The sequence below is a fragment of the Lactuca virosa genome, chromosome 3 (assembly GCF_052849685.1).
Source record: "Lactuca virosa cultivar CGN04683 chromosome 3, Lactuca_virosa_CGN04683_v6, whole genome shotgun sequence".
Taxonomy (NCBI): Eukaryota; Viridiplantae; Streptophyta; class Magnoliopsida; order Asterales; family Asteraceae; genus Lactuca; species Lactuca virosa.
Genome location: NC_136428.1, coordinates 336,243,494 through 336,260,407, shown reverse-complemented (window position 1 = coordinate 336,260,407; position 16,914 = coordinate 336,243,494).

Below are 16,914 nucleotides of genomic sequence, written 5' to 3'. Positions count from 1 at the left end.
CTGAAAAAATAACAAAAATTAATTTTGTATTTTTCGATTTTTAAATTTAGACAAAAGAATAGAAAAAGAAGCAATAATTTAGAAGGGATTAAAAAAATGAATAAGACCAAAGAAAAGGATAAGAAATGAAAATATTTTAGAAAGAAGGGGTTAAAATGGCAAAAACCAAGAATTTATGAATAGTTTGGAAAAATGGGTTGAAACTGCCAAGCTAAAAGAATTCTGAGGACTGAAATTGTAAACTGAAGCTTCGTCGTCAATTAAACAGACGCGAACCCAATATTTGACTTTCAAAAGTCAAAATCACATTGCCTACTTGATGAATAAAGTTCAGATGCGAGATTCTTTTTACCACAGGTTCCAATTAATAAGTTCCGATTTCGGTTGTAAATACCAATTTCAGTTTTGAAATCTATTTCTACACCAACGATTATGAATCAGCAAATCTGATTAATACTTCCAACAAAATTCCGAACCTTCGTCGATCCGATTACGAGGCCTTAAATGCGAACCTATAACTGCGAATGGAGGACTATGAATCTGTGGTAATTGCGAATCTTGAACAGTAACCTGCGAATGCTTGCGAACGATTCGCAGCTATTCGCGGTTTGAACGTCAATTTCCAATTTGTGATAGAGTTGCGAATCCGGTTTCTGATTTTGTATACGAACGTATTCAGTACTCCCGAGCAATTGCAACCTGCGAACATCACCACAACGAACAGACTTTTCCGAGCATCGGTTCGCATATGAAGTTTGTGGGAGAAGCGAATCTGAGTATAAAAGATCAACTCCGATTTCGATTTTGACATTCGCATCAGAGCAGTTCGTCAATTCCGTTTCAAATGAACGAGTCAAAGCAATAGTCCAAAACGCCAAAAAGATCCCTTATAATTGAAAGAAATGGCATATTCTTCCCTTAACTTCGAAAGTGACTAAATTTTTGACTCTAAATGCGAATTTAACCCCCATTTTTTGATAGTCACGAATCTAACCCTCCTGATAGAGAACTGACAACTTGTACCCGTTTTGCTGAAATGTGTCAGATGACAACTTTCTTTTTGCAGAAAATATCACTATTCACCCCCTTTTTCAACTTTTGTCATCTCCAATAATTAAAAATCAATAAAAATTGATTTCTTCAACAAAATTTCTCCTTTTTGACTCAGATATCATCAACTTTTGTCCCATTTTTCGTTTTTTTGTTTTGTTTTTTTTTTCGTTTTTTTTATAAAGGATAAAACTTTTCAAGACACTTTTGGTACCCATTTAAGATTCAAGAATGAAGTTGGTTTCTTGCACACCCACTTATTTGAAGAGAATCTATCATCTTCTGAAAATAATACTCGCCTTTTAGTTGGAAAACAAAAATTTCCAAAAAATTCATTGAACCATCCAAATACTCTTTTCTTTTTTCTCCAACTTTTAACATATTCAACTGAAGAAAAATGAGATTGAAATTTCTTTTGAACATTCTTGACTTTAGCTTTCTAAACATTTTCACATGCATTAAATACTTGTACCTTGGGCAACCAAACCTTCTTCATTTTACTCTTGTTCTTGTTCTTGTTCTTCTTCTTCCTTTTCTTATTTCTAGGCTTCAGAAACAAATTTTGGATCTGAACAACCTTTTCACCATTATGAATTTGAACATTAGAGAACTTTGACACACAAACTTTTGGAGTTTGATAAATCTGAATTTCTTGAAGCATTGGCTTTCTGTAAGGAATCATTCCTTCAAAAACATCTTCAGAACATAAAGAATCATTTGTTTGAGTTCCAATAGAACATAATGTCTTCACTTTCACGATTTCAGATGAATTTCTTTGAGATTCTTCTTCTGAAGTACTAAATTCGGATTGTGAAGCTTCTGAAAAACTTGAAACACTTGACTCCCCCTCAACAAGAACATTTGGAGTCACTTTTTCTTCAGAAATTTGAAGAACATCATGAACTTCTTCAAGAATATCAAGAAAATCTCCTTTTTCTTTTCTTTCTTTTTCTGACTTCTGTTGTATTTCCTTCAAAAGTAAATATTATTTGATAATGATAAATTGTTTTAACAAATCTTTATCTTCCTCTACACAATTACTTTTAAATCCACCACTAGAAATCTGTGTGAAATCACCAATCTTCTCATCAACATAGAGATTATACATCTCAATGGCATTCTTCAACATAGATTGTTCAGGAACATCCCACAACAAATATCCTTCTTTAAGATGAAACTTTGGATCTGTAACTTTTAATCCTAGTCTCTTAATGTCTTTTAACACCATATAATCCGCCATTTAATCTTCAACAAGAAAGAAAACATGAAGAGAGAGAAAGTAGATATGATGAGAATTGTAGAGAGAGAAAACAGATATAAGATGGTTTCTAGAGAGAGAAAACAGTTCTGAAACGATTTTTAGAGAGATAAAGTATATCTGAACACGAAAATTCGAATAAACATGAAAATTTTCTTCTAATTCTCTTCCAAAACACGATTCAAGAACAAATCAGATGAAATAATGAATTGAAGACAACAGATCTCAAAAAGATTTTTCAATAAAATGAGGTATAGACTTTTTATTTTCAGAAAACTTACAAAACTTGAAGAACAAGGTGCGATTCATGATAAAATATCCCCATAAACAATATCGATTCTTGCAATAATCGTTGAGATCTACAAGAACTCGCTCTGATACCAATTGTTAGGATTAAAATCCTTAATGATCGATTAGAATCAAGAACAGATAACAATGAGCACAATAAAGTTTCAAGAAAGTCGAATGATTAAGTGTCACGCCTCAAAAGAACTCTATGAAGAATTGCTACTGTAGAGGTGTGATTAAGGTTACAAGGTAAAAGATAAGAGTTCACCAAAATATGATGCATGCAAGCATCTTAAATACTCTAACCCTATTAAATACAGTGGACAGGCCCAACCGTTTACATAAAAGTCTTTTAAATAAAAGCCCAATGACGCAGCACAATAGTCCCCACAAATTTAATTAAATTAAGAGTATAATCTATTAATAGAATTAAACCACCAAGTATTTTAAATATGTAAAATACACCCTTATACTATTATAATATTAAAAGTTTAATGCATTTTGTTTGAAAACCCTATCTACCACCAGTATGTGAAGTATGTTTTGTTTGAATGGGAAAAATCCCTTATTTTCCCTGGTATGCATGTGTTAGTTGCTTTAATAGTTTCGAAATCGTAAGGCATAAGTAACAAACTTATGTTATTAAAGCAATTGTTTACGAGAGGTATATTATTACGTAAAAGAGTCGTACGATTTGGCGAGTTTTATTACCATACTTAAACTTGATACGACGTGAAACGGACGCCAAAATCCTTTATGACATTTGTCACCCGTAGACCTGCCGGTCCGACTGTAGCTAGCAGCCAGGTGCGGGATAGTCAGTCCCGTACAGATCTATACACAAAGGCCACGCTTTCCCTCCAGGAAATTCTGGTTCATAAGGGTAGTCCTCCACTTAGGTTATGTTGTAAGCGCCCAAGGACGTGTCTCACAACTAGGTGGACGACTTTACGAGTAATAATATATAAGTGTAACGATCGTTCGTATGAAAACCCGATGTATGTTTTGTAGAGTAAAAATAATTATAATAAAATAATTATTTACTGTTGTACTCTCGAAATAGTGTATTCAATCGTGCATGTAGTTTGTATCTGTAAAACTGTTAATGAAATCCCCAAACTATACCCATAATATTTTGATTGTAATCTTATGTGAAGTATTCAGAAAGCTGTGCAATTAAATTTAGAAAACGTCCCTTATGCTCCGCATAGTACAAAAGGGTTTAGGTATCTAAATACTTTATAACCATTTATTTGTATAATTGCATAAGTTTGACTTGTTGAAAGCTTTTGTGTTTGGCTTGTATCCCCCCCTAAAACGTTTAAAAATCATAAAAGCGTAGGGGTATGAACTCACCTGTAGTGAGTGATACTGGAGTATGGTTGAAAGATGATTGCAGAGTGTCAAATGTAACCTTGAGCACACAAAGATCCTAATAACCATATAATGACATGAATGTGTATGTCATTAGTGTCTAAACAACTAATTAAGTAGGGTAACACCCTTATGGACTAGGAAACTCTAAGATTTAAGGGATACAATCACATATGATTGCATAACTAGGGTGTATGGCCACCCTATTGAGTTTACGGTCCATGTGGCATGACCATAAGAGTTTACGGTCAAAGTGGTTCACGGTCCTATGTGTTTACGGTTCCATGGGTTTACGGTCATGTGTTTACGGTCCCATGGGTTTACGGTCCCATGTGTTTACGGTCTAATGACCTTACGGTCATAGGGTTTACTGTCTAAGGAGATACACTAGACCGTAAACACCTTTTGTTCATGGAAAAGTGACGATTTCAAGGCCAAACACAAGAATCCTAACTAGATATAAGTATAAGAGGATGATACTTACGATTTGAAGGCAGAGAAAGGTGTTTTCGGTCCAAAACACTAAGGTGTTCTGGAGGATTCTTGAAGATCTAGATAAAAAGGTGAAATCCGTGGATGAATCAAGAGTGAATCATGGATATAGGAAGGATTAACACCCAAAGGAAGGAATCACTTACTTGTTTGAAGATTTGGAAGCAAAAATTTTAAGATCCTTGGGAGAGAAATCGAGTTCTAGGCTTGGAAAGGGAAAATAATGGCTGAAATGATCATCCACCATATATATAGGGAGGAGTTTACGGTCACCCTGACCATAAACTCAAGCTCTCTACCGTAAACTCCTTTTTGAGGAGGTTTACGGTTGCTAGGTGAATAAGAACTTAAACTGACACTCCCAAATACTGACTCCTTTGATGCACTAGGGTTTGAATACTCAAAATAGGTCCTAAATAGTGATAACTGGAAGCAAAACCAGTCTAACACTGATAAATTTGAATGTTTAAGCAAGCTAGAAGTTTCGGGTTGTCATATCATCCCCCGTTAGAGAGAATTTCATCCCGAAATTAGATTTAAGCAACTAAGTTATTACAAATAACTAAGCAAGAAGATGAGGATATTTCAATTTCATTTGATCCTCGCGCTCCCAAGTGAATTTAGGTCCTCGCTTGGCGTTCCAGCGAACCTTCACTATCGGGATACGGTTTTGCTTTGTTCGTTTGAACTCTCGGTCCATGATCTCTACAGGTCTTCCACGAAGTTGAGGCTCTCGTTGATCTCGATCTCGTCGAGGGGAATTACAAGAGTCTCGTCGGATAGGCACTTTTTCAAGTTCGAGACGTGGAAGGTAGAATGTACGTTACTAAGCTCACGAGGTAGGTTGAGTTCGTAAGCTACAGGGCCGATTCTAGCAAGAATCTCGAAAGGCCCTATGTATCTTGGATTTAGCTTTCCACGCTTTCTGAAGCGTATCAAGCCCTTCCAGGGTGAGACTTTCAAAAGGACTCGGTTTCCCACCTGGAATTCCAAAGGTTTCCTTCGTTTGTCTGCGTAGTTTTTCTGTCGATCTCTAGAGGCTTTCAATCATTCACGAATCTGAACGATCTTCTCTTTCGTTTCCCGAATGATCTCCGGACCCGTGAGAGTGCTGTCAGGAACTCGTCCTTTAGCTAACTGAGTGCCACCCACCTCAGCCCAGCACAGAGGGGATCTGCACTTCCGGCCATAGAGGGCTTCATATGGAGCAACCTTTATGCTCGTATGATAATTGTTGTTGTAGGAAAACTCGACAAGGGGTAAATGAGTATCCCATGCCTTCTCAAAGTCGATCACACAGGCTCGCAACATATCCTCCAAGGTTTGGATAGTTCCCCTACTTTGCCCGTCTGTCTGTAGATGGTAAGCTGTACTCATATCCAGCTTAGTTCCAAGAGCCTTCTATAGTGACTGCCAAAACCTCGAAGTGAACCTGCTATCTCGATCAGAGATAATGGACACAAGCACACCGTGCAGTCGAAATATCTCTTGAATGTAGATTCGTGTGAGTCTTTCCATCTTGAAAGTTTCTTTGATTGGCAGGAAGTGAGCGGATTTTGTCAATCGATCGACTATTACCCAGATGGTATCGTACCCATTCGGAGTTTTGGGTAATTTGGTGAAAAAATCCATAGTAGCCTCTCCCACTTCCACTCAGGTATTTCCGGCTGCTGAAGCAAACCCGAGGGTTTCTGATATTCGACCTTCACCTTGGCGTAAGTCAGACACTTGCCCACGAAGGTAGCGATCTCAGCTTTCATGTTTGGTTGGAGTATTTAGTCTTGTGGGCTTCGTTCATGACAACTTCTCTGTAACCCCCGAACTTTGGGGTCCAGATCCGGTCCATGAAATAATAGACTCTGTCTCCCTTGATCTCTAGGTTCTATTCCATTCCTCTCAAGGCTTCACCCGACATGTTCTCTAGTTTTAACGCTGTCACACCCCGCTAAAGCGGAAACGCAAGATATGACAACGATAAAGGTTTCATTGCAAAAGATAAAGATACATCACCATAGTAATAGTTAAAAGTTTACAACCCATAATTTAAACAAAACAAAGTACAAATTTTCCAAAATGACATTGTTCAAAAGATAACTTCGTAAAATAACTTCCACACGATGCAACATGCTCTATGATGATGAATCTTTATATCCACTTACTAATTATTTCCTGAAAAAGCATATAAAACGAGCGTCAACTATGAAAATAGTTGGTGAGTTCACAAGTTTATAAAATCAAGATTTGGAATAAGACTTTCCATAATTACAAGTACATTGCTTTAAGCAGAAATAGAGTTTATTACTATAATGAGAAACAAAGTTGATTGCTATGATTGATAAACGAGATTGTATGTATATGAGCAAACAATGAGTTCCCAACCAAGCCTATGACTGATGCCCTATCAAGATCTATGCTTATCGTTCCATAGATTATATGGTATCATGCACTCAAGCAATCGGGCGAGTGAGGAGTTGTCAATTCCTAATAGCGCTATCCATAATGACCATTGGCTCACAGAGTTAATGGTTGGAGTAAAGTATAAGGGAAGGGACTTAAGACGATAAGGCCTCATGTTTCAAGATGCATAAACATACATAGCATAATATAGCACAATTTAGCAATCAAGTTTGATACAATTCACTTTTAAATACAATGAATAATAAATAGCTTTTCAGACATGCTTTTCTACCCCAAAACATAAAAACCGAAAATAGGGGAGTGCGTGAATACTCATAATGTTTCAAGTAGGTACAAGTGGTGCCTCAGAATACACCAAAGCCTTACTACCGGGATCCTATGACATCAAACACACGCTAGTGAGTTTCTATGTTGAAATCTAATGCTAATATACTAAACTCTACATATAGAGAAATGCCAAATTTATGTTCTAATATTGGTTTTATATTAATTGGTTACAATTTTTCTGAAATGGTGAAATTTTATAACTCATGTGATTAAGAAAATTTTTGGATATTAATTTTCCAAAATTTTGTAATATTAATTGAGGGTATTTCAACATATTTAAAGGTGTTTTAAACTCCTAAAATTTTAAAATATTATCAAACAGTTTCCAAAATTTGTCAAACCTTATATTTTCATCCTAAATACAATAGAGGTTTCCCAGAAATTTTTCCTTGAATTTTTGATGTGATTAACTATTTTTCTAAATTTTTAAGCCTTCATAACAACATAAATTCATGAAAAATAGCATTAAAAGCATAAAAATTCCCAAACGTTTTATAATACTGCCATTAGACATACTTAAGCTGGGAAAAATATAAAAAAGGTTTTCTAAAATGTTTAACCGAATTTTATGATTTTTGTTCATTTATTCTAATAAAAATTGAAATAAATAGAAAAAAGTTTCCAAAATTACCCAAACTTTTTCTATTACTGTTATTAAACATTATTAAGCTGGGAAAAATATAAAAATAGATTTCTAAACTGTTTAACCCAATTTTATGATTTTTGTTCATTTACTCTAATAAAAATTGAAATAAATAGAAAACAGTTTCCAAAATTACCCAAACGTTTTCTATTACTGTTATTAAACATTATTAAGCTGGGAAAAATATAAAAATAGATTTCTAAACTGTTTAACCCAATTGTATGATTTTTGTGCATTTATTCTAATAAGAAATGAAATAAATAGAAAACAGTTTCCAAAATTACCCAAACTTTTTCTATTACTGTTATTAAACATTATTAAGCTAGGAAAAATATAAAAATGGATTTCTAAACTGTATAACCCAATTTTATGATTTTTGTGCATTTATTCTAATAAGAAATGGGTTTAAGTGTATTTAATCTTGGGAAAAAAGAAGAAAAATAGCATACAGAACAGAAATATCATAAAAAGTTTTATGTAGCATCCTAATGTATTATAAGGTGTTCTGGTAAATTTTCATGAATTTTGGATGAGCAGAACTATTTCTTTTGTTTTTAGTCCATTATAAATACAAAAATCGGGGAAAAATAGGAATGCATTATGAAACATTCTGAAAATATTTTTCTGAGTCTTCCACCTCTGGTAAGAGCTGCGAAAATTGTTAGATACCATTTTCACACTCTCTAAAATGATTTTGTGATTTATTGGGACTAAACAAAAAGAAAATCAAAAGTCATACTAAACAGTAACAAAAATCGATGAAACTTAATCAGGTACCATCATTTACTTTAGGGGTCATCCACGAATTTATCTAGGATTTATATACCTAAGAAAGTATTTTATATGATTTAAGCCCTTGTTTTCTTGTAACAATTTTAATAAATCAAGGAAATGATAAAAACTCTTGGGATTTTCCAGATATTGATATCATCTTACTGGGAATCTGGGGAAATTTGATTTCGAACTGAAAAGGATTTTTAGATTTTTTTATAAATAAAATCATTTACATGCACTATTAACAATGTACTTTGATCATCAAGCTCTTTAACTTGATGTTCATCACATGCATCACGGTTTGAAGACCATGCATGGACATATGTTGGTCATAGTGATGTTTTCAAAGGAAATACTTGAATGCATAAGGTATATGAACCTTTAAAACTTGTAAAAATCCGTATTTTAGGGTTTGACATAGGTTTTGGTCCTTGGATTTCACCATTAAACAACATGCATGTTGTTCTTGGGTGAAACCCTACCACCATCATCATCAAACTCGACATTCATGGATATGTTCATGAATGTTCATAAAGAATGGTGTAGAAGAATGAGAAGTACAAGAAAAACCTTTAAAACAAGAAAGAAAAATGAAGGATTTTTGTGATTACCTTGAAGAACAACCTTAGAAGATGAAGATTTGAAGGATGAGAGGTGTTCTTGGCTGGAGAATTTTGTGGGTTTGGAGAGAGGAAGAGAGAGTTTGAGTGTTGTAAAGATTGGAGTGAGAGAGAGAGAGAGAGAGAGAGTGAAGGGGGAGTTGAAGTGTAAGAGAAGAGGGAATGATTGAGATTTTTGGGGAAAAGAGAGTCTCGGAGAGAGGGTGCCGGATTTTGGGTAGATGAGAGAGGTCTTCTCTCTCCTAATTTAAGTTTATAAACTTTTCATTCAAATATTTTTAAAAATGTTTCAAATTTTTATAAAGTGCTCCTTTATTTAAATCTTGATACATTAAAATCTTTATTTCTAGCTCATATATATGATTTATGTTTGATAATTAAAATTTTCTATTCTTGATTTTATCCCATAACTTAATTATTTAAATTTCAATATAATGAGGTTCATAACAAATCTTATAGAGTTTTTAGGTTTTAAAGTTTATAAATTTTGATATTTGGGCTCTTTAGCGCTTTTGGAACTTTGTTAGATATTCGCCATCATATTGAAATGAAATTAGAATATTTTAATTTATTTTTAGGGTTTTATATCCTTTTTCAATTGTAACAAAGTTTGAAGTTTATTCTAATTCGGGTATTGGCATTTCCTACAGTAGCTAGACAACTTACTAGAATCGTAAGAGTCAAGTATATTAGTCCTAGATTTTAGTTGGATCCTAGTTTATGCAAGATTTTGACCTAATTTATACTACTAGGCCATGGCATGTTGTACATATATGGTTTTTATAAAAAGATGCATGAGTTCGAGAATGACCTGAATTTGACAGTTGTCACAAACGCTTCCAGCTGAGCCTCCTTGATTTGCGCGGATAAGTGGGAATGGATAGTCATGGTCAGTGCCTTCACTCTACGACCTGAGTACTCCTTCCGGCTGAGGGCATCTGCCACCACATTGGCCTTACCGGGATGGTAGTGTATTTCGCACTCGTAATCGCTGAGTAGCTCAACCCATCGACGTTGTCTCATGTTCAACTCCTTCTGGTCGAAAATATGTTGCAGGCTTTTATGATCAGTGAAGATAGTGCACTTGGTTCTGTAGAGATAATGTCTCCATATTTTCAATACGAAGACCACTACTCCCAATTCTAGGCCGTGAGTTGTATAATTGACTTCGTGTGCTTTCAGCTGTCTTGAGGCATAAGCAATAACTTTTCCTCGATGCATGAGCACACAACCTAGGCCCTGATTGGATGCATCACAGTAGACAACAAAGTCCTCCGTCCCTTCGGGCAGAGACAGGATAGGTGCGCTGCATAGGGCCTGCTTCAATGTTTGGAATGCAACGTCTTGTTTTTCACTCCAACAAAAAGGTATACATTTCTGAGTTAGTGTGGTTAAGGGTTTGTCGATTCTGGAGAAATTTTGGATAAACCTGCGATAATAGCCAGCGAGGCCTAAGAATTGACGGATTTCTGTGGGCGTCTTCGGTGCTGGCCAGTTCTCTATCGCCTTGATTTTGGAAGCGTCCACGTGTATGCCTTCCTCGCTTACCACGTGACCTAGGAAGGTTACTTTTCGAATCCAAAATTCGCACTTGGAGAATTTCGCGTACAACTTCTCCGTCCTTAGAGTCTCCAATACTAATCTCAAGTGCTGTCTGTGATCTTCTTCACTTCTGAAATAGACAAGTATATCGTCGATGAATACAATTACGAACTTGTCCAGGAAAGAACGGCACACCCGATTCATCAGGTCCATGAATACCGCCGGTGCGTTGGTTAGACCGAAGGGCATTACTACAAACTCGTAGTGACCATACCGAGTTCGAAATGCTGTCTTTGGAATATCGCTCTCGTGGACTCGCAGCTGATGATACCCTGATCTTAGGTCTATTTTTGAAAAGTAACTAGCTCCTTGAAGTTGGTCGAAAAGGTCGTCGATTCGAGGAAGAGGATATCGGTTCTTGACTGTAAGTTTGTTTAGTTCGCGGTAGTCAATGCACATTCGGAAAGATCCATCCTTCTTTTTCACAAATAAAACCGGGGCTCCCCAGGGTGAGGAACTCGGTCTGATGAATCCTTTGCTGAGGAGCTCGTTGAGCTGGCTGGATAACTCTTGCATTTCAGCTGGCGCTATGCGGTATGGGGATTTAGCTACGGGGGTAGCTCCGGGGATTAAGTCGATGCGAAATTCGATTTGGCGTTCGGAAGGGATTCCCGGAAGCTCTTCGGGAAAGACATCAGGAAAATTGCAGACTTCGGGGATGCTCTCGATATCTTTAACTTCCTGTTTCTCATTAACGACATGAGCTAAGAATGCACGACACTCCTTTCGCAGAAGCTTCTGAGCTTTGATGCACGAAATGATACAGAGGTTTGAACTCAGTTTATCGCCATAGACCATGTGGGTTTCGCCAGAGAGAAGATTGAGACGAATAGCTTTTTCGTAGCAAAGGATATCAGCACAATTGGGGCTCAACCAATCCATACCGATGATGACATCGAAACCCTTTATAGAAACAGGCATGAGGTCGATGGGAAAGGAATGGTCGTTTAAGGTAAGGGTACAGCCGATGAATATGCCGTTAGTGATCTCTTTCTCACCGTTAGCCATCTTAACGGTAAATGTTTCGATTAAATGTTGGGGTTTATGTTTGAGAAGATGCTTGAATACATGACTAACAAAACTTCTCTCCGCACCAGAATCGAAAAGAATGCATGCATAAGAGTTGTCAAGGAGGAACGTACCTGTAACAACTGCGGGATCTGCAACTGCTTCCTCCTGACCCATTGCTAACACTCTCCCAGTGTTGCCAGCAGTCGTTGCCTTGGGGCAATTTCTCTTGTAGTGCCCTACTTCTTCGCAACCATAGCAGGCTTGACCGACACCCGCCCCAGACGCCTGATTGGGTGGTTGGACTTGTGTCTTGCAGGCTCGAGCTGTGGGACCCTTCTTGCCACATTTTTTGCAGAGCATTTCACGGCATGGGCCAGGATTATGATGGTAATTGTACTTGTCGCACCGGGGAAGGGTACCAGCATATCCACTAGTAGGTGCTTGAGTGGCAGGGGCAGTGGCAGGAGTAGTAGCAGCGTGAACTGCCACCGTTTGTTGTTTCTTTGAGGGCTCTTGCGAAGGCTGGCCCTTTTGCTGCTTCCAAAACTTTCTTTTCCCGCCACTCACTTTTGTTGGTTCGGAAGCGACTACTACTGCATCGAGATCAACTCCGTGATCTATGAGAGTCTGCGCCAGGCACTTGGCGCTGTCAAAAGTGGTTGGCTTAGCAGCCAAGACGTTCCCTTGTGTCGGGGGCGTCAGTCCCCAGATGAATCTCTCAATTTTCTTGCTTTCCGGGGTGACCATTCCCGGACAGAGAAGAGCCAGATCACAGAATGTAGCTGTGTAAGAGGCAATGTCGGAACCTTTCATCTTTAGGTTCCAGAGTTCGTGCTCCAGCTTTTGTATCTCGCCCCGTGGGCAGTACTCAGCAAGCATGAGTTCTTTCAAGCTCTCCCAACCCATAGCATTTGCTACTGGCAGGGTTAGGGATTTGACCCAACTATTCCACCAGGTCAATGCTCTGTCTGTGAAGGTGCAAGCGGCGAACTTCACCTTGTTAACTTCGGAACATGAGCAAATTTCGAAGATGGACTCGATCTTCTCGAACCATCGAGTTAGAGCAATAACACTTCCAATGCCGTTGAAGGGTGTGGGTTTTGCGTTCATGAAGTCCTTGTAGGAACACTCCTTCTGATGTCCCTGGTTTCCATCGAGGTAAAGGGGTTGGGCACCACTTCCCGATCCGCCAGAGCCGCAAGAATTTATCTGCGACATCACGGCAGCCACAGCGGCAGTAACGGCTGCTTGGAACATGGCGGGGTCGAACTGAGGAGGTGGTGGAGCTGGATCTGTCGGAGGGTTGTTCTTTTTACCGGGTCTTTTCTTTGGAGGCATCTTGATCTAAAAATGATCAGGAAGAAGAGGATGGTAAGTCCTCTGAATTGAATCAAGAGATATGAAGCAATAAATGTCTCAATACAATGGCTAGAGTGTTCTACTAAGCGATAAACAAGGAAAAACTACTAGTGCAAATAATTTATCGCATAAAGGAACGAGTAGCAACACTTGGAAATGAATATTTGCAAGAATTTGACTCTAGTAAAATACTCCTATAGTATTTTAAGTTTTAGGTTTTGTTATAACGATCATCTTGTGGTAAGAATACTTGGTAAGTATTAGGTCTGCTGCAACACCACAATCACTCCCAAGCACATGTTGGTCATGTATCAAATAAATATAGTTGATCAGGCTATATTGACCCTAGACATGATTACATAACTGCCCAGGTTTAACCGCAGTGTCCAACATCCAAATACTTTTGTGTTGTTCTACTCGTGATTACTGTTTCTGGTGTGTAGGTATACTTGTATACTTCTTGTAAAATACTTATATTTTAAAGTATACTTTTAGTTTAGAACGCTTTGGCCCCTTAGTGTTTATAGTTGTATACCATGTAAGGTTCAGTATACTTAGTTCACTATAAACAATAGCTCTGATACCAATCTATCATACCCCCGAACCGTAGGAACAAACGACGGAAACGTCCGGGGGTGGATGACGTCATGCGTAGTATCACAACAATTGTATCATAGTAATCGAAGTAAACACAACCATTACATTATAATATGAATATTTACATCCGTCTGAAAACATAGTTTGTTTACATCATATTAAGAGAAAAGTAAAGGACGAGACTCCCAAAATGCTCCGTCTTCTCCAAAACCTGGTAAGAGTACCTGTCTATTGTTGTCCTGAGAATACAAGCGGTTTTGAAAACATATCAGCATAAAGCTGGTGAGTTCATAAGCATGTTTTTGTAATGAAAACTAGTCATTGAATTTGTATAAATGATTGATTTTCATTATAGGTAAAATATTGTTTGTATCGAAACCCCGGTTATTATCAGTATGTAAATGCATTTCGTTTGAAAACCCTGGCTACCACCAGTATGTGAAGTATGTTCTGTTTGACTGGGAAAAATCCCTTATTTTCCCTGGTATGCATGTGTTAGTTGCTTTAATAGTTTCGAAATCGTAAGGCATAGGTAAAATACTTATGTTATTAAAGCAATTGTTTACGAGAGGTATATTATTACGTAAAAGAGTCGTACGATTTGGCGAGTTTTATGACCATACTTAAACTTGATACGACGTGAAACGGACACCGAAATCCTTTATGACATTTGTCACCCGTAGACCTGGCGGTCCGACTGTCGCTAGCAGCCAGGGGCGGGATAGTCAGTCCCGTATAGATCTATACACAAAGGCCACACTTTCCCTCCAGGAAATTCTGGTTCATAAGGGTAGTCCTCCACTTAGGTTATGTTGTAAGCGCCCAAGGACGTGTCTCCCAACTAGGTGGATGACTTTACGAGTAATAATATATAAGTGTAACGATCGTTCGTATGAAAACCCGATGTATGTTTTGTAGAGTAAAAATAATTATACTAAAATAATTATTTACTGTTGTACTCTCGAAATAGTGTATTCAATCGTGCATGTAGTTTGTATCTGTAAAACTGTTAATGAAATCCCCAAACTATACCCATAATAGTTTGATTGTAATGTTATGTGAAGTATTCGGAAAACTATGCAATTAAATTTAGAAAACGTCCCTTATGCTCCGCATAGTACAAAAGGGTTTAGGTATCTAAATACTTTATAAACCATTTATTTGTATAATTACAAAAGTTTGACTTGTTGAAAGCTTTTGTGTTTGGCTTGTATCCCCCCTAAAACGTTTAAAAATCATAAAAGTGTAGGGGTATGAACTCACCTGTAGTGAGTGATACTGGAGTATGGTTGAAAGATGATTGCAGAGTGTCAGATGTAACCTTGAGCACACAAAGATCCTAATAACCATATAATGACATGAATGTGTATGTCATTAGTGTCTAAACAACTAATTAAGAATGGTAACACCCTTATAGACTAGGAAATTCTAAGATTTAAGGGATACAATCACATATGATTGCATAACTAGGGTGTATGGCCACCCTATTGAGTTTATGGTCCATGTGGCATGACCATAAGCGTTTACTGTCAAAGTGGTTTACGGTTCCATGGGTTTACGGTCCCATGTGTTTACGGTCTAATGACCTTACGGTCATAGGGTTTACGGTCTAAGGAGATACACTAGACTGTAAATACCTTTTGTTCATGGAAAAGTGACGATTTCAAGGCCAAACACAAAATCGTAACTAGATATAAGTATAAGAGGATGATACTTACGATTTGAAGGCAAAGAAAGGTGTTTTCGGTCCAAAACACTAAGGTGTTCTTGAGGATTCTTGAAGATCTAGATAAAAATATGAAATCCATGGATGAATCAAGAGTGAATCATGGATATAGGAAGGATTAACACCCAAAGGAAGGAATCACTTACTTGTTTGAAGATTTGGAAGCAAAAATTTTAAGAGCCTTAGGAGAGAAATCGAGTTCTAGGCTTGGAAAGGGAAAAGAATGGATGAAATGATCAATCACCATATATATATAGGGAGGAGTTTACAGTCACCCTGACCGTAAACTCCCTTTTGAGGAGGTTTACGATTGCTAGGTGAATTAGAACTTAAACTGACACTCCCAAATACTGATTCCTTTGATGCACTAGGGTTTGAATAGTCAAAATAGGTCCTAAATAGTGATAACTGGAAGCAAAACGAGTCTAACACTGATAAATTTGAATGTTTAAGCAAGCTAGAAGTTTCGGGTTGTCACACTAATTCAGACAACTATGGAATTCCTGAATCTTTTGGAAAAAGCTTTCCGAATGAAGATGATGTTCCCATAAATGATACTTCACTTCCTCCACCTCCTCCAATAATTCTCCCTAACCCACAAGTTCAAAGACTTGTAAAGTTCAAGGTCAATCAAGCCCTATTGGCTAGCAAACACCAAGATGGAAGGTCTGTGTGTATACATGTCTTGGAGATGAAGTCACACATTGACAGGCTGGGAATGTTAGGAGTTGATGTCTCAAGGAAGCTAGCTGTTGACTTGGTTCTTCAGTCACTCCCTAAGTCATATAGTGAGTTCATTAAAGATTACTATATGATAGAACGCGACGTGTCCCTTATTGATCTTACCTATTTGCTAATTGCTGCTGAATCAGAAATGATTTGGCACACTGGTCAAGAAAATTTGATTGGAAGATCAATTTCCCAAATATCCATGGACATTAACAATGGCAACATTGGAAGTCTAGAAAAGCTTTCTCTTCCCGATGGAAACGGATAGGCCATGGTCAAGTCATCTGACCAAATGGTAAAGAGAAAGGCTAAGTCTGTGATAGTCTCGTGTACCTTTCCCAAAGAGTCCATATGTTTCTATTGCCAAGAGAAGGGGCATTGGTTGCGAAGCTGCCCTATTTACCTGAAGGTTCATAAGGATGGTATAGTCAAAAAGTTTAACTCTACTTCAGGTAAGTCCACTATCTAACTCTATTAAGTTACTATTTGGAGATTCTTAATACATGATGTAATGTAATTACATTTTGATGTGTTGTAGGACCGAAGAAAAGAAAGGAAGCTTAAAGGAAGAGTAAGTTGAGTCTGATCGCGAAGAGATGGATTTCGATCGCATGGTTCAATGATCGGATTTTTTAGCTGTTGCTAG